This window comes from Mus musculus, chromosome 15 (assembly GCF_000001635.26).
Source record: "Mus musculus strain C57BL/6J chromosome 15, GRCm38.p6 C57BL/6J".
Taxonomy (NCBI): domain Eukaryota; kingdom Metazoa; phylum Chordata; class Mammalia; order Rodentia; family Muridae; genus Mus; species Mus musculus.
In genome coordinates this window covers 90042897-90069160 of record NC_000081.6, presented here as the reverse complement: position 1 = coordinate 90069160, position 26264 = coordinate 90042897, and the positions used below count along the sequence as shown (strand labels likewise).

The following is a 26264-nucleotide window of genomic DNA, read 5'->3' as shown; positions in this document are numbered from 1 at the left end:
AAGATACCAAACTCTTTTCAGTTAAAGGGAAAGTAAATAATTTATGGTCTGTAGAAGATCTTTTCATACTAGGATATGTCTAGGTAGACTACTATAGATTCAACATTTACATAAAGCCACAAAGTATCAGGGACTTTAAAATGAGAAGTCCATTGCTTGTTGCTCTAGTGTGTTACATGTGCACTATCTCAAAGCTCAGCTCAGCTCAGCTCAGCGTGCAATTTCAGGTGACAGAATAGTGAAGACTTGTGTGGAGAGAAAATAACTGAAGAGTTTTAGGCTTGTGACTACTTGAATTTCTGTGCAACTGGCTTTGACAGCACAAAATGAGTGGAGGTGACTTGTGTGGCGTGAATAACAAGATTCATTTCTCCCTAACTCCTTCCCATGGTTTGTTCAACAGCCGTTAATGTCCATGCATTGTACATTAGTCAAGAACAGTGCCTTTATCTGTAGTAAAAACTCCCCTGAGACCATAAAGAGAATTCAGCATTCAGTTTTTAGGGCACTCACCCGTTTACTCCTAGTTCTGCAGAGAATGCAAAGATGTCACGTGTCAGCATGTTCACTTGTTCTATGAACGCATGTTCACAGGCATGTATAGAAAGGGTAGGTGCTTTTCTCTAATGAGGCACATCACCATCTCAGGATGCGAGTTTTCTTGATCTGTTTTGGGAAAAAAAATAGACCTGTGAAATGTGACTCTAATAAAATCTTGTTATTGTATTTCTCTACTCTTAATGATTAATATCAAAATAGAACCATCATCCAGTGTTACGATTTGAGAAAAGATTATGCCCAGTGCCATGTTGACTTAAGCAACAGTTGAGAATCTGTGGGAGTATGTGAGTATGTGCGATCAGGCATGCACTTGCCAGGCTCTCATATGAGTGACAGATGTGGTTGATGAACTTAAAAACATCTGAATCATGACGAAGCGTGTAATGTTTGCTTTGGTTTATAAGAATGGAATCTCTAATTGTAAGTTGTGGTGGTTTAAATTAAAAAAAAAAAAACAACAACTAGGGATTGGTACTGGAGGTATGGCCTTGTTGGAGGAGGGTTGGCCTTGTTAGAGGAAGTGTGTCCAGTCTTTCTTCTGCTGCCTGCAGATCAAGATGTAGAACTCCCAGCCCCTTCTCCAGCACCGTGTCTGCCTACATGCCACCATGCTTCCTGCCACGATGGTAAGGGACTGAACCTCTGAAACTGTAAGCCAGCCCCAATTATATGTTTCCCTTTATGAAAATTGCTGTGGTCATGGTGTCTCTTCACAGCAATAAAACCCTAAGCAAGACAGAAGTCAAACATGAAATTTCATCACAGTGAAAATGTTTTACATCCAGATTTCCATGAGTTATAAAGGAGCAGACCCCCATTGTTTTCAGTGTTCATGTTATACTGAGGAGATCTTCAGAATTATAATTACCATTGCATTCAGAAAAAGCCTAATTGTTATTGTTCATGAGCTCACCTCTTATATACATTTGGAAATGTATATGTGTGTGAACATATAATTCAAATTAACTGATTTAATATTGAAAGCAATTGTTAACCTCTAAAAACAAAATCCTCTGACCTAGATAATAAATAGCAGTGGAATTCCCCTTGATATAATTATTCGTGTATATTCATCAGGACTTTTACAGTTTTGAAAGACAAATGATTTATGACATCTTCCCTTCCATTTCTTAACTGAATTGTTTAAATAGTTCATACATCAATGTTCTCTTGTCCCAGCATATGTCTTCACATGATAGATTGTTTCTGTTGCACGCAAAATGTCGGAGGGGGAAGATTTTGACTTTTACAAGTAAGAACTTCTTAGTTCTTGTCACAATTTGCCATCTGCTGTGTGCTTTGAGAACTTGAGAGGAAGCCTATCTTTGGTTACATGAAGGACCTGGGAGAGAAGCTAGTGAGTTATTTATCAAATTTGGTGTCCTTTAGAGTTAGCAAGTTCACTCTGTTCTTCGTTAGGTATTGTGTCTGTTTTTTTTTTTTTTTTTCCTGCTTCAGGTTCCAATGGCCAGAACTAGAAAATGGCTGAAGCTCCTTGCTGAAAGGGCAAAGCAAAGGCATAGCTTTCTTAGTCTTTCTCACCTTCGATAGTAATGGCAAGCTGGGATATGGGATGTGGTCTTTCTTTTTCACATGCACTTAGAGGAACAAGAAAGGCTGGGTAAGCCTCAGACTGGCAAAGTAGTCCACATGATATCTCTGATTTTGTCTGAAAAAGAGAATTAGGACTTCAAGATATTCACTGGGGCCTGAGACTCTCACACATCTCTCTAACTATCTCCATAGACTCTACATCCATGAGAACACCACTATTGGCATTCACAGAAAAGCCACCACCTCTACCAGAAGAATGGAAATTTCATGCTTTTATGTCTCCTAAACTCTCTCTCTCTCTCTCTCTCTCTCTCTCTCTCTCTCTCTCTCTCTCTCTCTCTCTCTGTGTGTGTGTGTGTGTGTGTGTGTGTCGGGTTCTTTATGAATTCCCTGTTTCAAGTACTTTGTTTTAACATTTAAAGATGACTTTCTGGGTAATATAGTTGTTTGATCCCTAATTTTGCATCATAATAAAAACTAGAGTAGAGAAGCACAAATAATTTCTAACCATCAGGCAATTACAATTAAATATAAATTTTCCTCTTTGGGGGGCTTCAGAGACAGGAGGGCTATATTGAGTATGAGGCAGCCTGGGCTACATTTGCAGGATCCATTCTCAAAAAGACTGACAAGGAGGGAGCACTTTACGAAGTGTGCATGTAACTTTATTTTGTGAAAACTTTAATATTTCTAACAGAGTGATCATCTCAAACATATAAAATATTGATCAAAAAATGAAAACCTTGGTGTAGGTAGATGTGTAGTTGGCTATCTTCTTTGGATTTGTTGTGAGTCTGTCTTCATAAGCATTAAGTACCAGAAACTGGTTGCCCTTCCTAGATCACCAGCTCAGAAAAATGGCTGTGGGAGAGAAGGGGGGGTGGTGGTGGGAAACAGAACCTTAAGGGCAACAGCAATTTTCTTTTGAGGGAAAAAAGGGGGGGTGTGAAAGCGCAAGTCCCTGTGAGATTTTGAAAGACTTGTCTTGACTCTCATCAGCTGGACTTCAGAATGAAGCCACGAAGCTGCCAGAGTGGCAGTTTTCATTGACTGAGTCAAGACTCCCGCTCAAAGGTCATGTAAGTGATAAGAGGTTTTCTCATGGAAAAAAAAAAAAAAACTGTCACAGAACTGCACTCTCTCCCTGGTATGTTCTGAGTCTGGTTTTCTGTGCTTATATTTTTTTATTGGAAGCCATGCAAACATCTTTTCTAGTGGGCAAGCTGGCACTCACTTTGGGAACTATTTTCTTGTTAAAAAAAAATGACATAGAGTTTTGGGGGCGGTGTGTGTGTGTGTGTGTGTGTGTGTGTGTGTGTTCAATACGTTTTTTCTCAAAATTCCATACAATAGAATCTTGGTAATGAAATGTCCTTGAAGTACTTCAATTCACTTTTAAGGTACAAAGACCTGAAGCATCATGTCAAATCTATTTGATGACTTCATATCAGTCTTTGTGCCACAGGTGATAAAGCCACTTGAAATAATTCTGGGTGATCTTCCATCTCTTGAAATCACTGAAAATGTATAATCCGTGAAAAGCCCTTGAGAGAAGCTGTTAAATTCTGGCTGCCCAAAGACGTTGAAAGAGACCGGCAGCTAGTGAGCTGTGTTCGTTTAGGGGAATGAATGCTGATAGGAACGAAGCTCTTTGGATAATCCCTGGATATTTTCAGACTATTGGACCAGAAAGCAGTGTGCCCGGGCTGCTGCTCTGGAGCAAGGGTAAGGTCGAGACAAGAACAAAACCAAAAAAGCTCATCCTTGGACAACCAGGAATAGGATTGCTTCCTCCCTGCTCCGGGGCCACATGTCTTGGAGCATGGACCCTTGCAACCCGCCACCCTTGAGGTAGTCTTGTAGCCTGGTGGCCAGGATGCAGGTTTAAACTTCCTTTCTCCTTATTAGGACAATCACCTGGAATTCTTCTTCTTGCAAGTGAAACATTTCCCAGCACCTCAACCCCAGCTGATGATGTAAGCTTTCACTGAAAAAATCTCTACCTACTCCCTAAGGATTATCTAGCCCTTGTCCCTCCCCTGCCCCCAACAAGCTGTTTCATTGAAAAGTGTCTCCAGAGAAGGCTGTTTCTTCCATACTGACACTGACCGAGATCCTTCCTAACCCACCTGCCCCAGTTAAGCTTCGCTCCTTCCAGTCCAACCCTGTGCACAATGTGCCTGGATGTCCAGAGGGAGAAGCAGACTGGAAGCACAGCAAACGGCCTCTCAAAATCACTGACAATTTCACAGTTTGACCACAGGTAACTTAGATAACAGTGTGGGGTGTAATTGATCTTAGATGATCAAGCACAAGGCTGTGATCTTGATTTAATGCATACTGAAAAGAAGAGTAGAGGTAGACTCTGAATTTCCAGCTGGTTGTGAATCTAAGCTGTCATTCTTGGTGACAATTTCTACATATGATGAACTTGGCCTCTGGAATATTTATCCATGCTTAATTTCCTCGGTGCTAAGTTATCTTTAAAAAGATTCAGGATAAACCTTATGATTCATAGAACTTAATTTTAATCTCCATTTGAGGGGATACCTGGCAGCATTTGGATATATGTTAAATCTCACGAAAAGTAAATTAACACTTCAAATACATTCATCTAAACTGGTAAAGCATTTATCATTACAAGTCATAGGATATGTAATTTTATTATGAAGAGAATTATAAAATGTCTGAAAATAGAAAGAATGCATTCTAAGGCTCTGTCTTCTTGTCATATGAAAGGTTAACAATATCCCATGCCCAGCACAACTTAGCTCCAGTGAATATCATGCAGGGTATCCATTTAGTCCACGCTGGCCTCTTCTCCTGGGCCCTTTGGCACTCAGCTGTTCTCGCTGCTTTGCTGTCTCTTCTGTTATAACTAAAAGTGAGCATGCACTGGGATTTCTTACCAGTGTGCCTGAAGAAAGAAGGAGCCATCCCTCCACTTATAAAAGCACCATGTGTGACCTTTTGTTTCATTTGCTGAATTAGTCAGAATTCTAATTTCCATAAGCAAAACACTCTTCATGAGCACAGAATAGCCACTGCCTGGTTTTGACTCTCTGTATTGGGTAATACACACTTGCCAAAAGGCAGAATGCTTTGAGACTATTTAACCTAAATGCAGATGCCCAATCTAATTGCAATTGAACTTGGAATTATTACATATATATATACATACACACACATACACATCTTACTAATGGATTTGCTATCATTCAACCTAAATTCTACCACTTTAAAGGGTCATGTGATATAGATGGTTGCTAATTTTAATCTCTACTGAAGAGTTTGGAAATAGAATTTTATACTTCACATATAGATAAATATAGTTGAAGTACTTATTGCCAAATCATAGAAGGGATGCCAGGAGACTGTGGTAAGACCTAAAATGTTTAATATAAGATGTTCTATGAAGTATGAGTTTGCATAAACTATCAATAACTGTTCTATCATGCATAAGTAATCTTCATGATTTTGAACAATATGTGACAAAAAATTATTCCCAAACTTTACATACTGGAGAGCAGACATCTCCTTATATATTACTTAAGAGACATTCTTGTAAATATGTACTTAAACTTGCACAAGTTCTCAATATAAAATGGTTCTCCTGTACAATCACTTTACTGTGCCACATACCCATGGTCATGCTACTCTGTCTTACCATAGCCCCAAGAGCAGGAGAGGTAAGAATCTATGGGCTGAGAACTTTGAAACCATGAATGAAACAAACACTTCCTCCTTAAAGTTCATTACCTCAGACATTTTTTTCTTAGTTACAGAAACTTAAAACAAAACTCTGAGTTTGAATATTTTAGAAGTCCATCCAATTTTCTTGTTTTAGGCAGGTTTGTACTTGTATTGAAGAAGAATTCAAATCACAAGACTTGCTACAAAAATGACCAACACTATGCCCAATGCCTACTGTATTGTAAATGATTTAAAAACACCACTTCATGATAAAAGTCTTGGAGAGGTTAGGGATACAAGGGACATACCTCAACATAATAAAGGCAATTTATAGTGAGCCTATAGCCAACATCAAATTAAATGGAGAGAAACTCACAGCAATTCCACCAAAATCAGGAACAAGACAAGATTGTCTGCTCTATCCGTATCTATTCAATAGAGTACTTGACGTTTTCGCTAGAACAATAAGACAACTGGAGGAGATCAAGGGACTACAAATGAGAAAGAAAAAAAATCAAAGTATTATTATTTACAGAAGTTGTGACAGTAAACATAAGTGACCCTGAAGATTCCACTAGGAAACCCCTACGGCTGATTAACACTTTCAGCAAAGTAGGTGAACACAAAAACTAGTAGCCCTCCTAAATATAAGTGACATGTAGTCTGAGAAAGACATCAAGGAGCGGATCAAGAGGGTCAATGGAATCACATCAATGGAATCACAACAGGAATCAGGTCTGGTCTGGTCCCATAAGGAGGGCTTCCTTCTAGACTGGATGCTGGCAGAAAGCAAGTACCATGCACACTGTGTCTGTGCACGTACAAAAATAAAAATAACCCAAAACCTGTTGGTTTTATAAACTTCAAAATAGAATCTCACTGGGTAGACTAGACTATGTAGCCTGAGCTACCCTACAGCTCATTATCTTCCTGTCTTAGCATTCCCAAATTCTGGAATTAAAGGTCTGAGCCATCAGGCCCAATGTCAGCAAATCTTATCTCCCAGAAGAGTGAATTAGAATGAGGCAAAAACAGGAACGAATAAGGAAATGACAGGAGGAACCATCTGTATTTTGTGAGTCACCGGGAGACCTTATGTCTGTGTACACAAAACAGCACGGAATGATCTTACTCTGCCCCACTTCACGATGGCTTCCGTGTGATGTTGACATTAGTGACTGCGAAACTTGTCCTGAGAATTTGGTTTCTTTAAAGACACAGAAATGTTATGTGACTATGTTTTGGTTTTAAACCCAGGTATGGCATATGGGGAAGCTTCAGATTGTCCACAGCAGCTGACTATGATTTGTCTCCTGCTCTGGCAGGGGCGGTGATTCGCCGGCTGAAGATAGTTTACACTTGGAATTCTGGGGACTCTTGAGAGGGTATAAAATGCCAGCACCTCAGAGGCTGTGGCAGCTTCTCCTCTCCCTCCTGCTGCTGCTGCTGCTGCTATTGCTGCTGCTGCTATTCCTGCTGCTGCTGCTGGTTGGAGATATCCTGACAAGGAAGATCAAACTTGTCCCAAGGACCTCCCACCCTTAATCAGCAGGGAGTAGCTGATTGGTATCTATCCCCCCTCCCCCCCTAACCTTCCTCTCCAGTGTTGGAGGGTTGGAAGGGTAGAGCAGTGTGGTAAGAAAAAGAACCTAATAAAGTAGCCAAAAGTCGGGTTATAGAAATTGTTTGTGCTCAGCAAGCGAATAGCGAGGTTCAATACCTAACAGTGCATAGGTATAAAGGAAGGGAACGTTCCCAGCACTCCTAGGGCTCCTTGCTAGACAAAGACAAACTCTAAAAAAAATCAACTCCATTTATTTACTGAAACTGCCACCTGGCACAGGAAGGAGATTTCAGGAATGATAACTTGAAGGTTCTGGAAAAGTTCTTGTTGTTTGTTTGTTTGTAATGAATTTTCAACCCAGAATTAACAAGAGGAACTAAAACTGGATGAAAGCAACCAATCAAACGAATACACTGAGGTACACTGAGGGAGAAGCCGAGAGGCCTCTTTTTGGGGATCTATTAAGCCACTCCTCCTACCAGCCCTTTTTCTAAGAGGATAGGACTCTTCTGGAATGAAGTTTTTGCAATCTGTTTCTAGACATGACTGGGGAGAGAATTGCCTTCTGACTGGTCATACAGAGAAAGGTAGAGAAACCATGAAAGTATTAAACTAAGTTTTATGTCTTGGGGAGAGAGGAATCACCCTTGGGATTCAGTGGAATCTAATGATCTTTTCTAATTTTATTCAGTCGCATCTACTCAGCAGGACAGGCTGCTGTACTCTGGGGGTCATGTGTTGAGTCAGCCTCGACAGTGACCAACCTGTAATTATCAAATCAGCTCCCATTTTTAAAAGTTCGTTTTTTTCTCAGGAGGAATATCAGCGTCTATTAGAACTGGGTGATTTCAATTAGTGATAGTTCAAAATTACCTGTGTGGGCAGCAAAACAGGCAGATCTAAGAGTGAGATGAGGAGAGGTACAACTGTAAATGCAGTTAAGATGTATACTATCTCTAAGATCTCATTAGGAAGAAGGTTCATCTTAGAGCTAAGTGAATGTAAGATTTCGAATGTCTCAGCATTCTAAGGATGATACAAGAAAGGAGGCCAGAAAAGTCGGAACATCTTGGATAATCTGGTAGTACAAAGGGTTGTGCTTATCTGATTGCTAGTAACCAGGCACTTCCACAGCCAGCCGGAGGAGCCCAGCAATGTCAGAACATGCCATCACATTCCCCCTTCTGCGCATGTGCTACATTCCCTGCACCTGGCTAGGTTCCTTGAATCCTTGCTCCCATCTCCCCTTTTATCCCTCTAACTCCACTCAGAGGCATCCTCTGTATCCCTTCCCCCGCCCCCTCTGAATAAATCCCCCACGTGTGATTGGTGTGTGACTTAATGGATTCTGCCGCATAGTTCTAACACTGATAAACTGGTGACATTAGCTATCACGATGGTGCTCTAGTGAAAGCCTAGCTCTACAGCAGAATGATCAAGAACCATGAGTGCTTCTGAGTGGCCAGCAAGGTAAAAGATGCAAATGGTATTTACTGCGCTTAGAGCTACGGATGGCAGAGGTGACCTTCCTGAGACATGAGATGTTCAAAAATGGCAGCGGGAAGGAAACCAGAGCAGACTGAGCAGGGCAGTAACGGGAAACGCAGAGATGAAAGGGAGGGCTTGTGCCAAAGCAAAGGGTCCAACTTCAGAGGTTGGAGTGAGTAAAGGACTTTTAATAGTCCAAGGGATCCAGATGTAAGAAAGGATAGACTTTGTAAAATTATTTGGAAAGTGGGGTCTGGTGAAATCTGACCTGATACTTACTTCATTATAATAGGGTAGAAGAGAGTGATGAGGATACAGGCACTGTTGCCAGGACAACCAGGGGGTCCATTCTGATGCCTCCAGTTTCACGTTCTTATAGGAGGAGAAAGAAGCATCTAACAGGCGCCCGGCAGTGTGAGGAGACTAGACATAATTTTACATGCTTTCTTTATGTTTCCAACAGAAGAAAATGCATTCTACAGTAAGGATTATTCTTTACTTCTTCTGTTACGTTTCCTTTGTGGGTAAATTATTAAAATTTGTGCACAAAAGGAATCACTGCTCTTTGGCAAATATTACAGACAGGTATGCAGCTGGTTTATTAATCAGAAACCACAAAATATTTTACACACTGTTCTTAATACACTCAAAAGAAACCCTGAATACAAACCAAAATTGTTCTTATGTGGCATATTTTTTTTTTCCAAACCAGTAAGAGAGGTACAAAAGTCTTAACAAAAGAATGCACTTGGAAAAAAAATCTCAATTTTGATCTTTCTAGGCATGTTTTGAGAGAAAGAAAATACTTTATTGATTTTAATCTTTTAAAATAACTAGTCAATATTCTCACACTTTGAAAATGTATAGTCCTATATGATAGGTTACATTGTATTGGAAACATAATTCTAGTCGGCAATGTCATTATTTACTATTTAGATTCATTCCCACCTATTTGGTTTATTTTTATTTTATGAGTATGGATGTTATGCTGACATGTAAGTCTGTTTACCATTTATGGTCTATGCCTGCAGAGGCTAGAAAAGGCTACCAGAGACCTTAGAACTGAAGTGAAAGGCAGTTGTGGGCCACTGTGGGTGCTGGAAAGCAAACCCAAGTCCTCTGGAAGAGCAGCCAATGCTCTTAACCAGTGAGCTTCGTTTCCACCCAGCTGTCTGTGTGTGTGTGTGTGTGTGTGTGTGTGTGTGTGTGTGTGTGTGTGTAAATGAAAATGAATTAATGTATATATACATATAAGCAAATTAATATGTGTGTATGCACCCATATGTATGTAAGACAATAAACGTAATAAATTATACAATGGATTTAAAGACAAAAATCCTTTGGTCATCTCAGTAAATGCAGGAAAAGGAAAGACCTTTGACAAATCCCAGCATTCCTTCATGATAAAAGTTATAGGCTGAGTACATGAAGAGGGCTGGAGAGAACATTTTAAAAGCTGTATATAACAACAACACGGGACCATCCTCTTACACAGAGAAAAACCTAAAGCAATAGCACTGAATTCAACAACTGATGGAGATGATGGAGCTGTCCATGGTCTCACTCCTTTTCAATACTGTGCCAGACACCACAGTCAAATCAACAAGAAAAGAGAAAGAATTAAAGAGATGCCAGGAAAAGAAGAAGAAGAAAAAAAAGATAAACCATTGCCCATATCATCCCTACTTGAGATGATATCACACATAAGAGATTCTCTTTTTTTCCTTGGATATTTTCTTTATTTATATTTCAAATGTTATCTTCTTTTCTGGTCCCCACACCCCCAGAAATCCCTTATCCTATCCCCCCTCCCCCTGCTCCTAATAAGAGATTCTACACATTCCACCAGAGAACTCTGTGAAGTGGCCAACACTTTTAGCAAAGTAGCAGGGTTTAGCAATCAACTTAGAAAAATCGATAGCCTTTCTATAAACCAACATCAAACCTACTGAGAATGAAGTCATGGAAATACTCCTATTCTCAATTGCCACCAAAAATAAAAAAATAAAAGAAGTGTATGGGAATAAACCTAGCCAAGTATGCCAAAGACCTCAAGTCTAAGGTCTTGTGTGTATGTGTAAGGTATATATAAAGCCTTAAATGTGTGACGAGATTGAGGAAGACACTAAAAGATGAGAGGACCATCCATGCTCACATATTGCAAGAGTTAATCCTATGAAAAATGTGCTGGTTGGTTTTGGTCAACTTCACACAAAGTTGGGCATACCTGGGAAGAGAGAATCTTTACTGAGAAAATGCTTCCATATATTTGGCTGGAAGGTAAGTAGGAGGGGGAGCGGTGTCTCGATTAATGATTGATGGGGAGGGTGCGAATCACTGTAAGTGGTGCCAACCCAGGGAAAAGTAGTCTGGGCTGCATAAGAAAGCAAAATGAACAAATCATGGAAAGCAGTTCAGTAAACAGGGATCCTCCATGGCCTCTGCTTCTCTCCTGCCTTGCATGTCTATAATACATCCCTCCAGTGATGAACTGTGACCTGAGAGTTGTAAAAGGAAACCAACTCATTCCTCTGTTTGGTGTAGGTCATGATGTTTTATCACAGCAGTAGACACTCAGACTAAGACAATGTCCCCACAAGAACTTTGGGAGAATGAAACAAATGTTCTCTCCAGTCTGTGTAGTTGCAGTTGGAATCAGAGCAATCTCATTCTTTTAGCCTTTTCGTACCCAAAACGATTAAAGGAGAACAGCACCTGCTAGACTTTCTGTTCCTCTCGGAGGTGAAATATTAGAAATGGTCATAGAGCTAAAATTCCTCTCATTCCTTAGTTTCAGAGAATTCTGTATCCAGGTGTACAGAAGTTCAGAAACAGCAGTCGTTGTGTGTGTGTGTGTGTGTGTGTGTGTGTGTGTGTGTGTGTGTGTGTGTGTGTGGCTGGACACCTTCACTGATTCAGGACTCATCTCTCTTGGACTGATGGGATTACAAAACCACGGCTTTCTGTATTTGTTTTTTGTTGTTGCTTTTTCTTTAAGATCTTACCTCATTTATTTCCTCAGTTTTGAAGGTTAGTCATTCCTGAGCAACCGAATAATAAGATAAAATATTCCCCTCCACAGTATGTACTTAACAAGGTGCCAGGTAAGCATGGGCACTGTTTACAGCACTGTCTCTGGGCAAGCTCCCTTCATTGGTTGGATCCACCCATTCCTGGCCAAGAGTGGTTTTCTTTCTTCCTGCTGTTAGCCTTCCTATTCCCAACTACTTTCTTCTTCTTTCTTCCTCTCTCAATTTTAAATCTGTGTTTACAAACACTCCTGTTAACTTTAAGAAGGAGCTAAGTTGGAACTTCTTTGACTTCTTCAAGGTAAACATTTACTAGGATGTTCCCCCAAAATTTTGCTTTATGCTTTTTGTTTTTGTTTCTTATTAAGACAATTTATATTGCTTACCTGGAAAGAAACAGCTACTACTGAAATCAATTTATAGTGCTTTCACTTTTACTATGATATGGGAAAATAAAGGTTCATTAGTTATTCACTGCATAAATAAAGGAAATTATTTCGATGGAAATGATGACATTCTCCAGAATAATTAGATTTGAAAGAGAATCCAGCTGGGAGACCTACTAAATTAACTAGCAAATGAATCAGAGAGTAAACAAACCACAGTAGGACACCTTCCTTCTAAGTGTCTGCCTGTGGAGTTCTTTTCTGATTCTATTGGTTTAGACTCCAGCTGATCTATGGGAATTCACCATTGTTTTCTGCAATGTCTCATTTTTTTTTCATTTTGTTTCACGTTTATTTTTATTAAATGTGACTCTCCAGTGTCAGACTTATCCACGAGAAATCCCAGGAAGGCTCAGAACCATCTTTTTATCCTTCCAGTCTCTTCATTAGAGCACACTGAACACTGGAAAATAATTATTGTAAATGAAGGCATTAGCGAAGGAAGACAATTATCTTAAACGAACATATTAACAAATGAAAACGTGTTGTTGACTTCCTTACAATAGCGAGGACTGGCTTCTTGCATTCTCCTTCCCTAGAATACTTATTGGCTCTTCACTTCAAAGAGAATCCATTTAAACCATCCTTCTTGTACCATCAAATGTTTTTGCAAGGATTGAAAAGGTAACAAATTCCATATAACTCAGGAGTCTTTTGTATTAATCCACACCGTCCTGTCTTTCACTTCAGGGATGGATGTCAGAAATTATATGTAAATGTTTTTTCCCTGTGGAGGGAAAAGTCTAGATTTTTATTATAGGGAGCAACATGCAATATGCACCAGACATATTGACATGAAGAAAGCACTTGTCATCTGAAGGATGAAACTAAAGGGAAGATCTAGAGTCATGAGTACTGTGTTGTATCTTTTTCAGAAGCAATGGATCAAGAGTACTTCCATGTTTCAAGAACTAAAAGAAAGTCGAGATTCTGCACATATGTTGTGGTTGTCTAGCTTGAAGTGTTTTGGAACCCCTAACAGTGTGAGTGGGGGCTGTCTCTGATCCTTGCATGCTCTTAAAACTCTTTCCCTCCTACCAGGTTGCCTCGTCCAGCATTAATATGAAGATTTGTGCCTAGTTTTATGATAACTTGTTGTGTGTGTTTGGTTGATATCCCTGTAAGGCCTGCTCCTTTCTGAAGAGTAATGGAGGAGGAGTGGGTCTGGTGGGAGGGGAGGTCAGGGAGAAAGAAGAGGGTGTTAGTAGTGGAGGGAGGGGAAACTTGGTCAGGATGTATCATATGAGAGAATAAATAAAAAGGAAAAAAGAGATTAACAGAAGAGACTATTGGATTGAAACTCAAAGGAAGAAGCATTTGGTGGACTGAATCTGGAGAACGGAGTATAAGAAAGATTAGAGCTTTTCAGAGACCATGATCTTAAGGAGTAGAGACAAAATGCATCCAAAGTATGTTCAGGCTGTGCAGCTTTTTAATATAGCTTAAGTTCTGAAGAGGGTGTACAGCCACCCTTTAAAAGGTCCAAATTAAAAATCCGAATTCTTCAATCCCGCTAACAATCAAACCCAAGTGTTGGAGCATGCTCCAGGTATATGATGCCTTCGATAAACAATTAGAACCTCGTATCTCACCACAAATATCCAATCTCAGAAAAGAAGATAATATAAGATTTACCCCTATCACCCAGAAGAACAGCTCTCACCACAAAGGAATAAAAGACATGGTTCATTCTGTAACATCTATGAGTTGCCTTGGCCAAGGAACACATTTAGGTCACCCCAAATTAAACCATCCAACATGGAGGCAATCTCATGAAGCTTTATAGGTTTACAGAGCAAAGAAAATTATGAATCAAGGCAAGTTCAAAATACATTGGTGGGCACATTAGAGAGGTAATTCCAGAAAAATGAGGAGGGGGGAATGCATTTGTGTAGGTGCTATATAGATAGATGCTATTATATAGAGAGCTTTGATAAAGACGCTCTGTGATGACAGTCTTAGCTTTGAAAATTCCAACTTGTAATACTGGCCTCATCCTTGGACAGCCCATTGTGAGGTCAGATCACAGATGGAGGTCTTGCCTTTCCACGTAGGAACACAACGTTGGCCCTACCCCTAGGCAACCCTTCCTTGTGTATGGCACATTGGTTGACATCCGAATATCATGTTCCCCTAACAATTCTGGCTCTGACCAGTTTTCTTCCTGTTTGAATACTATGAAGCTTTGATTCAAAGATTTTCTTTCCCCCTGTAGTCTAAAGGGATTCTAATGGTCAGAGTTCTGTCTGGTTGACTGACACATGCTCTGAAATCAGCTCTGGAAAGTTGTTTTTAAAAAAGACCCAAACAGTGCTCGCTTCAGCAGCACATATACTAAAATTGGAACGATACAGAGAAGATTAGCGTGGCCCCTGAACAAAGATGACGTGCAAATTCGTGAAGTGTTCCACATTTTTAATGTACTCTAACCAATTCATTCTATGAAGCCACAATTACTCTGATACCTAAACCACAGAAAGACCCAACAAAGATAGAGAACTTCAGACCAATTTCCCTTATGAATATCGATGCAAAAATACTCAATAAAATTCTCGCTAACTGAATCCAAGAACGCATCCTGACCAAGTACGTTTCATTCATGGGATACAGGGATGGTTTAATATATGGAAATCCATCAATGTAATCCACTATATAAACAAACTCAAAGACAAAAACCACATGATCATCTCGTTAGATTCAGAGAAAGCTTTTGACAAAATCCAACACCCATTCATGATAAAAGATTTGGAAAGATCAGGAATTCGAGGCCCGTACCTAAACATGATAAAAGCAATCTACAGCAAACCAATGGCCAACAGCAAAGTAAACAGTGAGAAGCTGGAAGCAATCCCACTAAAATCAGGGACTAGACAAGGCTGCCTACTTTCTTTTTTTTTTTTTCCAAGACAGGGTTTCTCTGTGTAGCCTTGGCTGTCCTGGAACTCACTTTGTAGACCAGGCTGGCCTAGAACTCAGAGATCCGCCTGCCTCTGCCTCCCAAGTGCTGGGATCAAAGGCATGCGCCACCATGCCCGGCTACTGCCCACTTTCTCCCTACCTATTCAACAAAGTACTTGAAGTCCTAGCTATAGGATTTCGACCACAAAAGGAGATCAAGGGGATACAAATTGGAAAGGAAGAAGTCAAAATATCACTTTCTGCAGATGATATGATAGTATATATAAGTGACCATAAAAATTCCACCAGAGAACTCCTAAACCTGATAAACAGGTTCAATGAAGTATCTGGATATAAAATGAACTCAAACAAGTCAATGGCCTTTCTCTACACAAAAGGATAAACAGGCTGAGAAAGAAATTAGGGAAACAACACCCTTCACAATAGTCACAAATAATATAAAATACCTTGGCGTGACTCTAAGGAAGTAAAAGATCTGTATGATAAGAACTTCAAGTCCCTAAAGAAAGAAATTAAAGAATATCTCAGAAGATGGAAAGATCTCCCATGCTCATGGATTGGCAGGATTAATATAGTAAAAATGGCTATCTTGCCAAAAGCAATCTGCAGATTCAATGCAATCCCCATCAAAATTCCAACTCAATTCTTCAATGAATTAGAAAGGGCAATTTGCAAATTCATCTGGAATAACAAAAAACCTAGGATAGCAAAAACTTTTCTCAAGGATAAAAGAACCTCTGGTGGAATCACCATGCCTGACCTAAAGCTGTACTACAGAGCAATTGTGATAAAAACTGCATGGTACTGGTATAGCTACAGACCAGTAGACGAATGAAATAGAATTGAAGACCCAGAAATGAACCCACACACCTATGGTCACTTGATCTTTGACAAGGGAGCTAAAACCATCCAGTGGAAAAAAGACAGCATTTTCAACAAATGGTGCTGGCACAACTGGTTGTTATCATGTAGAAGAATGCAAATTGATCCATTCCTATCTCCTTGTTCTAAGTGGATCAGGGAACTCCACATAAAACAAGAGACACTGAAACATATAGAGGAGAAAGTGGGGAAAAGCCTCAAAGAGATGGGCACAGGGGAAAAATTTCTGAATAGAACAGCAATGGCTTGTGCTGTAAGATCAAGAATCGACAAATGGGACCTCATAAAATTGCAAAGCTTCTATAAGGCAAAAGACATCGTCAATAAGACAAAAAGACCACCAACAGATTGGGAAAGGATCTTTACCAATCCTAAGTCAGATGGAGGACTAATATCCAATATATATAAAGAACTCAAGAAGGTGGACTCCAGAAAATCAAATATCCCCATTAAAAATGGGGCTCAGAGCTAAACAAAGAATTCTCACCTGAGGAATACCAAATGGCTGAGAAGCACCTGAAAAAATGTTCAGCATACTTAATCATCAGGGAAATGGAAATTAACCCTGAGATTGCACCTCACACCAGTCAGAATGCCTAAGATCAAAAATTCAGGTGACAGCAGACGCTGTCAAGGACGTGGAGAAAGAGGAACACTCCTCCATTGTTGGTGGGATTGCAAGCTTGTACAACCACTCTGGAAATCAGTCTGGTGGTTCCTTAGAAAATTGGACATAGTACTACCGGAGGATCCAGCAATACCTCTCCTGGGCGTATGAAGATGTTCCAACTGGTAAGAAGGACACATGCTCCACTATGTTCATAGCAGCCTTATTTATAATAGCCAGAAGCTGGAAAGAACCCAGATGCCCCTCAACAGAGGAATGGATACAGAAAATGTGGTACATTTACACAATGGAGTACTACTCAGCTATTAAAAAGAATGAATTTCCCTTCTCAATAGTCACAAATAATATAAAATATCTTGGCGTGATTCTAACTAAGGAAGTGAAAGATCTGTATGATAAAAACTTCAAGTCTCTAAAGAAAGAAATTAAAGAAGATCTCAGAAGATGGAAAGATCTTCCATGCTCATGGATAGGCAGGATCAACATTGTAAAAATGGCTATCTTGCCAAAAGCAATCTACAGATTCAATGCAATCCCCATCAAAATTCCAACTCAATTCTTCAACGAATTAGAAAGGGCAATCTGCAAATTCATCTGGAATAACAAAAATCCTAGGATAGCAAAAACTCTTCTCAAGGATAAAAGAACCTCTGGTGGAATCACCATGCCTGACCTAAAGCTTTACTACAGAGCAATTGTGATAAAAAACTGCATGTTACTGGTATAGTGACAGAGAAGTAGACCAATGGAATAGAATTGAAGTCCCAGAAATGAACCCACACACCTATGGTCACTTGATCTTTGACAAGGGAGCTAAAACCATCCAGTGGAAGAAAGACAGCATTTTCAACAAATGGTGCTGGCACAACTGGTTGTTATCATGTAGAAGAATGCGAATCGTTCCATTCCTATCTCCTTGTACTAAGGTCAAATCTAAATGGATCAAAGAACTTCACATAAAACCAGAGACACTGAAACTTATAGAGGAGAAAGTGGGGAAAAGCCTTGAAGATATGGGCACAGGGAAAAAATTCCTGAATAGAACAGCAATGGCTCGTGCTGTAAGATTGACAAATGGGACCTCATGAAACTGCAAAGCTTCTGCAAGGCAAAACACACCATCAATAAGACAAAAAGGCCACAAACAGATTGGGAAAGGATCTTTACCTATCTTAAATCAGATAGGGGACTAATACGCAATATATATAAAGAACTTAAGAGGGTAGACTCCAGAAAATCAAATAACCCCATTAAAAAATGGGGCTCAGAGCTAAACAAAGAATTCTCACCTGAGGAATACCGAATGGCAGAGAAGCACCTGAAAAAATGTTCAACATCCTTAATCATCAGAGAAATGCAAATCAAAACAACCCTGAGATTCCATCTCACACCAGTCAGAATGGCTAAGATCAAAAATGCAGGTGACAGCAGATGCCGTCAAGGACGTGGAGAAAGAGGAACACTCCTCCATTGTTGGTGGGATTGCAAGCGTGTACAATCACTCTGGAAATCAGTCTGGCGGTTCCTCAGAAAATTGGACATAGTACTACCGGAGGATCCCGTAATACTTCTCCTGGGCATATATCCAGAAGATGTTCCAACTGGTAAGAAGGACACATGCTCCACTATGTTCATAGCAGCCTTATTTATAATAGCCAGAAGCTGGAAAGAACCCAGATGCCCCTCAACAGAGGAATGGATACAAAAAAATGTGGTACATTTGCACAATGGATTACTACTCAGCTATTAAAAAGAATGAATTTATGAAATACCTAGGCAAATGGTTGGACCTGGAGGGCATCATCCTTAGTGAGGTAACACAATCACAAAAGAACTCAAATGATATGTACTCACTGATAAGTGGATATTAGCCCAGAAACTTAGTATAGCAAAATATAAGACACAATTTGCAAAACACATGAAAATGAAGAAGAACGAAGACCAAAGTGTGGACACTTTGCCCTTTCTTAGAATTGGAAACAATCACCCATGGAAGGAGTTACAGAGACAAAGTTTGGAGCTGAGACAAAAGGATGGACCATCTAGAGACTGCCATATCCAGGCATCCATCCCATAATTAGCCTCCAAATGATAACACCATTGCATACACTAGCAAGCGTTTGCTGCAAGGACCCTGATATAGCTGTCTCTTGTGAGACTAGGCAGGGGCCTAGCAAACACATAAGTGGATGCTCACAGTCAGCTATTGGATGGATCACAGGGCCCCCAATGGAGGAACTAGAGAAAGTATCCAAGGAGCTAAAGAGATCTGCAACCCTGTAGGTGCAACATTATGAACTAACAAGTACCCCGGAGCTCTTGACTCTAGCTGCATATGTATCAAAAGATGGCCTAGTCGGCCATCACTGGAAAGAGGGGCCCATTGGACAAGCAAACTTTATATGCCCCAGTACAGGGGAATGCCAGGGCCAAAAAAATGGGAAGCGGTGGGGAGGGAAGGGGGGGGGGAGGGTGTGGGGGACTTTTGGGATAGCATTGGAAATGTAATTGAGGAAAATACATAGTAAAAAATATTTAAAAATGAATGAATTTATGAAATTCCTAGGCAAATGGATGGACCTGGAGGGCATCATCCTGAGTGAGGTAACTCAATCACAAAAGAACTCACATGATATGTACTCACTGATAAGTGGATATTAGCCCAGAAACTTAGAATACCCAAGATACAAGATATAATTTGCAAAACACATGAAACTCAAGAAGAACAAATACCAAAGTGTGGACACTTTGCCCCTCCTTAGAGTTGGGAATAAAACACCATTGCACACACTAGCAAGATTTTGCTGAAAGGACCCTGGTATAGCTGTCTCTTGTGAGGCTATGCCAGTGCCTGACAAACACAGAAGTGGATGCTCACAGTCAGCTATTAGATGGAACACAGGACCCCCAATGGAGGAGCTAGAGAAAGTACCCAAGGAGCTAAAGGGGTCGGCAACCCTATAGGTGGAACAACAATATGAACTAACCAGTACACCCGGAGCTCGAGTTTCTAGCTGCATATATATCAGAATATTGTCTAGTCGACCATCATTGGGAAGAGAGGCCCCTTGGTCTTGCAAATTGTATATGCCTCAGTACGGGGGAATGCCAGGGCCAAGAAGTGGGAGTGTGTGGGTAGGAGAGTGGGGGGGGGGGTCTGGGAGACTTTTGGGATAGGATTTGAAATGTAAATGAAGAAAATACCTAATTAAAAAAATAAATTAAAAAAGACCTAAACATTTTAATAAGAAAAACACACTATGAGAAAATCACATCAAAGAAGTCTTCAGAGGGAGGGAACCTCTCTCCTGTGAAGGAATGAGGTCTTACCTTTGCCCAGTAGGCCCTTTGTGTAGGATTGTATTTGGATAAGAAGTGGGCTGGTAACTATATTGTTAGGGAATCTGGATAAGAATTCCTGGAAAGAAGCTGTGCCTGCAGAGCCTGACTGTTAGAACTAAATTAGTGTAGAGAGTTTGTAACGTGTGGGTCCAGTCTTATCACCTTACATTAGCCTAATTCTATCCCCACCTCCAAGAACATTCTCTTGCTCACCTCTGTGTCTGAACTAACTTTTTGTGACTAAAACGTTAAAAAATAAAATAAAATCTTTTTGGAATCTACTAACAGGAGGCTACTAGCTTCCATCAACCCAAAATGCTAAGATGTTTTATCCAGAGAGATGTGACCAGATTCTATGACTTCTGAAACACTGTACAGTGGTGGGGGAGCAGCATCTATGACTCGACCTCGGCCTCACAAAGGTCTGCCCAGAGGCAAGAATAGCATCCGCAACTTGGCAACTGAAGAACTGTCCAGAGATGAGACCAGCATCTGTGACCTGACCACCCAGGGATGTGGTGAGTATCTGGGAACCCAGAAAGGAATGCTAAGAGTAGAGATTAATGAAACGACCAGGCAAGGCTACATTCATATCCTGTCTCCCCATCCACCTCTAACTTGTTCACATTTACCTATTCCTCCATATATTTAATATTCAATCCCTACTTATTAGGCTGTCTCTGCAGGTTCTTATCTCCCTCCTCTTCCTCTTCCTCTTCCTCTTCCTCTTCCTCTTCCTCCTCCTCCCCCTCCTCCTCCTTGTTCTTTTCTTCTCTTTTATTCTTCTTCTTGTTCACTCTCCTTTCTCATAAAGGAAAACACAAAGAGCAAACACATACACAAAGAGCAAACACATACACACACAACAAACACATACACACATACAACAATCACATACACAGCAAACACGTATACACAGGAAATACATAGAAACAGCAAACATGCATAACATACATACATACATACATACATACATACATACATACATAGAACAAACACATCTATACATATAGAAAATACACACACAACATATATTCCCAGCAAACACACAGATACACAGTCCACATGCCCATTCACACACACACACCAGCATACTATAGTGGACACATTGGAATGTGCTTTCTCTAACAGTGTTGATTAGAAATAAAGTCTTCTAAATAAGAATGACAGAGGGTGAGAGCTGAGAAGGATAAAGGACATGGGAACGCCCTTAACAGGAAGAGCAAGCCATGTGAACACAGGCATGGGCCTGACACTTCTGCCAGCTGCTTTGCCTATAGATCAGTGATGTAGAAGTGGGAGAGAGAGTGGGGGAGGAGAGGGGGGGGGAAGACCCTGTGAACCGTGGGAAGAAGCAGCAAATGTATTTAGGAAATCATGTTTCTGTTGGACCCAGTTGTCTCTGCAGTAGACTTCTGATTGTCTTTCCCATTTTCCCCTTGCTGATTATTTTTATTTAAAACTGAGCATCGGATAAATCTGCATTTGTGCTCAAATTCAGTAGACCTTTTATTGAAATAATTAAATAAATTAATAGCCTGTTTGTAGTCTCTACTGAATACCAAGATAAGAAAAACTCGGAAACATGCATTAAGTGTAAACCATAAAAAGTTAGGTGCTCTCATGAAACACTATCCCAAAATACTGACCTGGGAGTCTGGAACACTAGGCTCCACTGTAGGTCTAGCTGTGTGTCTTAGGGTTTTATTGCGATGGAGACATACCATGGCCATGAGAAGCCTCAAAAAGGAAAATGTCTAATTGTGGCGTTGTACTGGCTAGTTTTGTGTCAACTTGACACTGGAGTTATCACAGAGAAAGGAGCTTCAGTTGAGGAAATGCCTCCATGAGATCCAGCTGTAAGGCATTTTCTCAATTAGTGATCAAGGGGGAAAGGCCCCTTGTGTGTGGGACCATCTCTGAGCTGGTAGTCTTAGGTTCTATAAGAAAGCAAGCTGAGCAAGCCAGGGGAAGCAAGCCAGTAAAGAACATTCCTCCATGGCCTCTGCATCAGCTCCTGCTTCCTGACCTGCTTGAGTTCCGGTCCTGACTTCCTTTGGTGATGAACAGCAGTTTGGAAGTATAAGCCGAATAAACCCTTTCCTCCCCAACTTGCTTCTTTGTCATGATGTTTGTGCAGGAATAGAAACCCTGACTAAGACAGGCATGCTTACAGTTCAGGCATTTAAGTCTGTTATGGTCAGAGTGGGAAGTAAGGCAGCACAAAATGAGACATGGTGCTGGAGAAGGTGCTGAGACTTCTACATGTTGATCCACAGGCAGCAGGAAGAGACTGTGTCTCCTCCTGGGCATGGCTTGAACACAGCAGACCTCAAAGCTTGCCCCTCCAGTGACACACTTCCTCCAATAAGGCCATACCTACTCTAACAAGGCCACACATCTCCTCATACTGCCACTCTCTGTGGGCCAAGCATTCACACACATGAGCTTGTGTCACCCATACCTATTCAATGTGTGTTTATGACTTGGAACTAGCTTGTGACAGGCATTGGTAGCGGGAGCAAGAACCAGGGGGCTCATATTCTAAACAGCAAGCAATCCAAACAGTACTACCCACTGGGGACCAAGTACTCAAATGCCCAAGACTATGAGGGGCATTTACTGCCATAGCCATTCCTAAGGGTAGTCTATCTATTCTGTAATCCACACGTATCTTTAAAAAAAAATGACTAGAGAGACTGGCAGAGCCAACAAGCCCATACATAATTAATAAATAAATAAATAAATAAATAAAATAAGGAAATGAAAAGTTACTTTCATCAGCAACATCTTCTAAAAGAAAGGACAAAGCACCCCCTATTGAGGGGTTTCTGAATTGGGCAGTCCCTCCAACAGTTTCTTTGTCTCCTTTAGTACATGACAGTAACTACAGGCTGCTTGGGCAGCAGTGAGTTTCCTCAGGTGGATGAAGGCTTGCCTAAGTTACCTGTCTGAGCTGCATTAAGCATCCAGGGAGCTTCATCAAGAGAGCAATAGCCTGTCCTTCTGTCTCTGACCTGTCAGTGAGGCCAAATAGCAGCAGCACGGCACGTTTATAAATGTATCCAAGCAATTTCACTGTTCCCGAGTTTAAGACACACTGTCTTAACACATCTGAGATGCCTACAGCTACCAGACTCTGTTACGTTCACCCGCCTCTGCCACAGGTTAGGACTGCCCTTGCCATATGAAACCACAGCCCACTCATTTTCACTGTTTCCTTAGTCTGTGTTCAAGACTGGGAGATTTTAGCCCAGTTAGAATTTCCAAATAACAGCTGGTAAATTTTTTTTACATGGATTTACATATTCAGCCACAGCTGCTACATTTCCATAAGATTCTAAATTTTTTGTTGTTGTTTATTTGCTTCTGCTTCATTGAGAAGCTTGACAGGAGCTCTCTTCAGTCTTGCAATTATTTCACCTCAATACATTTAACTTGTAAACACCAGACCCCAGCACTCAAAGCTAATCACGACCATAAAAATTATGTCAGCAGAGGAACGGGTTCAGGTTGAAATGGAAGTGCTTAGTTCCCCAATTCTAATTCCTGAAAGAGAAGACAGGAGATGGCTGTCTCCTAATTCCTGAAAGAGAAGACAGGAGATGGCTGTCTCGGCAAGGGACGGGGCATTGAGATTCTGCCTCTCCTTTGGGTTTTGCCACTATGGACACACTTGAGCCAAAGAATTCAAGTTCTGCTTGCAATTACACGCTGGAGGAAGGTAGGCCAGGGGGCCTGGTGCAGCCACAGAAAAGAAAGGGGTCAGGGGAGATCTCGTGCCATGCCCACAGTTTACCTCAGATGACGCAGGCTTCTCCTGGCTTTTGTGTCATCTTTTCTGTTACATTGCAACACTGCCACAGACAAGAACCCTGTTTACCTCTTTCCTTATTTGGTCAGATTGTATCCAGTTTTCTCCAAACAGAGGTGGAATCCCTGAAGTGGCTTGTACATCGGTGTGACCCAGGAACAGTGAGCGGGAAAAGACAGTGAGCCCTGCTGAGCAGGCTGGACCGCTGCGGGATGGCAGGACTTACTGCTGGCCCAGGTTTTTGTGTCTGAGCAAGGCAGATGTTCTGTGTGTGCAGATGGGAGTTTGGGATTCATAAGACAATTTTAATTAATGGTTTCATTCAGCCATAAAATATGGGCACTTTCTGTGTAATGCAAAACATATTGGGAGCCTATGGATTAAAATATGCTAATTTTTATTTTTATTTTTAATTAAAGTCCTATTCCTGTGCAAGAATGGGTTTTAGAAAACAAATGTGTTGTTAGAGGCAATATATTGGCAAGCACACGGGGCAGTTTGGAGATGTTGGCTCTTATCAGTAGGAGCAGAGAAAGTCACTGTGTGTTTACAATTAAGTTAAATCTAGATGGAGCTTTGCCCTACTGTCCTTTTGGTTACATTATCACTGTACTATCCAAGATTTTAATTCAAGAACTTACAAATTTTAGCAGTGTTCACACTTCAGTTTTACTTATTTGAAAATCTGAAATTGAAATAACAACATTAAAGTAGTACTGTTATTCAGCGAGTTTGTACCTCTCTGTCACACCAAAAGCTTTGCTTGGGCTTATGAGCCCCACAGGGTTAAGATGTTAAGCCTCACAGTGTGAAGATCCTGGTCGACTTATTGATTACATTTAAACTGTAAGCAAGAACGTCTTAGCCACTGAACCAAATCACAACTAATCAGCCTTTATTAGATCTTTTGACCCGCTAGTGAAGGATAAGAAAAATAGATTCTCTAGCATTTTTAATCCTTACTTAAGCATCTCAAACATTAGTGGCTGTGACTCATAAATGTCCGTGCTCTTTACTAGTCACAATATGAATGAACTATGCAGTGTGTATGTGTGCATAGGTAAAGCAAAATACCGGGGCCCACGGTGTTTCCTATTTTATTCTGGCCTAATCTTTAAATATTCACTTAACCAAATTAGTTACATTACCCAGTACTTGGTTGCTACTTTCAATTGGAAAAAAAAAAATTCTATTTTAAACTTCATTTTATTGCATAAAATAAATGGAAAGCAACTTAGGCAACAATAACTTTGTAGCATTGTGACTTCACAGTTAAACTCTGAGATATTATTAGATCCCTGGCTCAGATGTAAAGGACTCTTAGAACAGACATGAGACCACACGAAACAGTTGGTCAAATTGGTTTAAAGTATTTTTAGTATTCTATTGATATTATTTTGTACCAGCCTTAGAACTAATTCATGTGAACTCCAATACTAAGAACATGTTTCTCTCTTTTGGATGTTCTTCTTGACAGAATAAGAACCCTCTGTGATGCTTTACTGCCCTCTCTGCCTCGGTTTTGAGAAACCACTGGCCTATTTTGTGTAATTGTGGGGGCTTTATTCCCCTGTCATTGCAGAGCATAGGAGCAGCTGATTCAGTGTTAGACATACTACCAAGCACTGTGGTCCTCACACACCACCTAATGAGCTTAATGACTGCCTCTCACAGGGTTATATTCTTGCTCACGGTGAAGCTGCCCAGCTTTCTCAAGACAGGTTTCCTGTAAAGAATGAAACTATGATCCTCTGGGGCTGTAGAAGCAGAGCAGCTTAGAGTTTAGCTTAGTACAGGTGCTAAGCTCCGGGCATGGTAACACTGGCTCTTTCTGTATATTAAGTACATCTGTTCTGTTTCTGACTGCCTTTTTACTCTCTCAATATTGTTTCTCTCATCTTTGCTAGGTAGGTAACAAAGGCATGCCTGTCTTTGTAGACCCTGAGCATCTTCCCAGCATTACGCCCAAGTCTTTGTTCTCTTCTGCTTCGTATTTGCATAACACGCATTAGCAATGTGCACATGGTGTTGTGGTTTTTCCAGGGCATTCTTACAAGTCACATCATTCATGTTTTTTTTTTTTTTTTTCTGGTTATATAGCTCACACAGTTTAGTTTCTAAGCCCACACACTAAGGAAAGTTCAAAGAACTATGAAGAATGAACATAGAATAATATCTATTGTTTTTCTCTCTCCAACCACTCTGGACATTGCTTGGTTTATCTTTTGTTGATTAACACATACCTCTATCTGTACACGGACATTTGGAAAGTCTGGCTTCACCAAAGTATGTTCTGTTACAATCTCTTTTTCTTCTGTTATCTTTTCACCTGGTGTTGTTCAGA

At 40.5% G+C, this 26264-nt stretch overlaps 1 long non-coding RNA gene and 1 other non-coding gene across 5 annotated transcripts in view; one reads left to right on the top strand and one right to left on the bottom strand.

Moving 5' to 3' along the window:
- The window catches only part of Gm36330, a 30283-nt gene extending 6142 nt beyond the window's left edge, over positions 1-24141 (bottom strand). For 3 of the 4 annotated variants that reach the window (XR_384336.3, XR_384338.3, XR_875574.1), the window contains exons 1-2: positions 23990-24141; positions 514-666 (exon numbers count right to left, since the gene is read on the bottom strand). This is a non-coding gene — a long non-coding RNA (predicted gene, 36330). Of the gene's footprint in view, positions 1-513; positions 667-2103; positions 2152-23989 lie in introns of those variants that run through there. The other variant, XR_384337.3, reaches the window with a different exon arrangement.
- Gm24415 lies at positions 14646-14752 on the top strand. Its single transcript, XR_003951726.1, has one exon. It is a non-coding gene; the product is annotated as a U6 spliceosomal RNA (small nuclear RNA).
- Positions 24142-26264: the final 2123 nt, after the last annotated feature.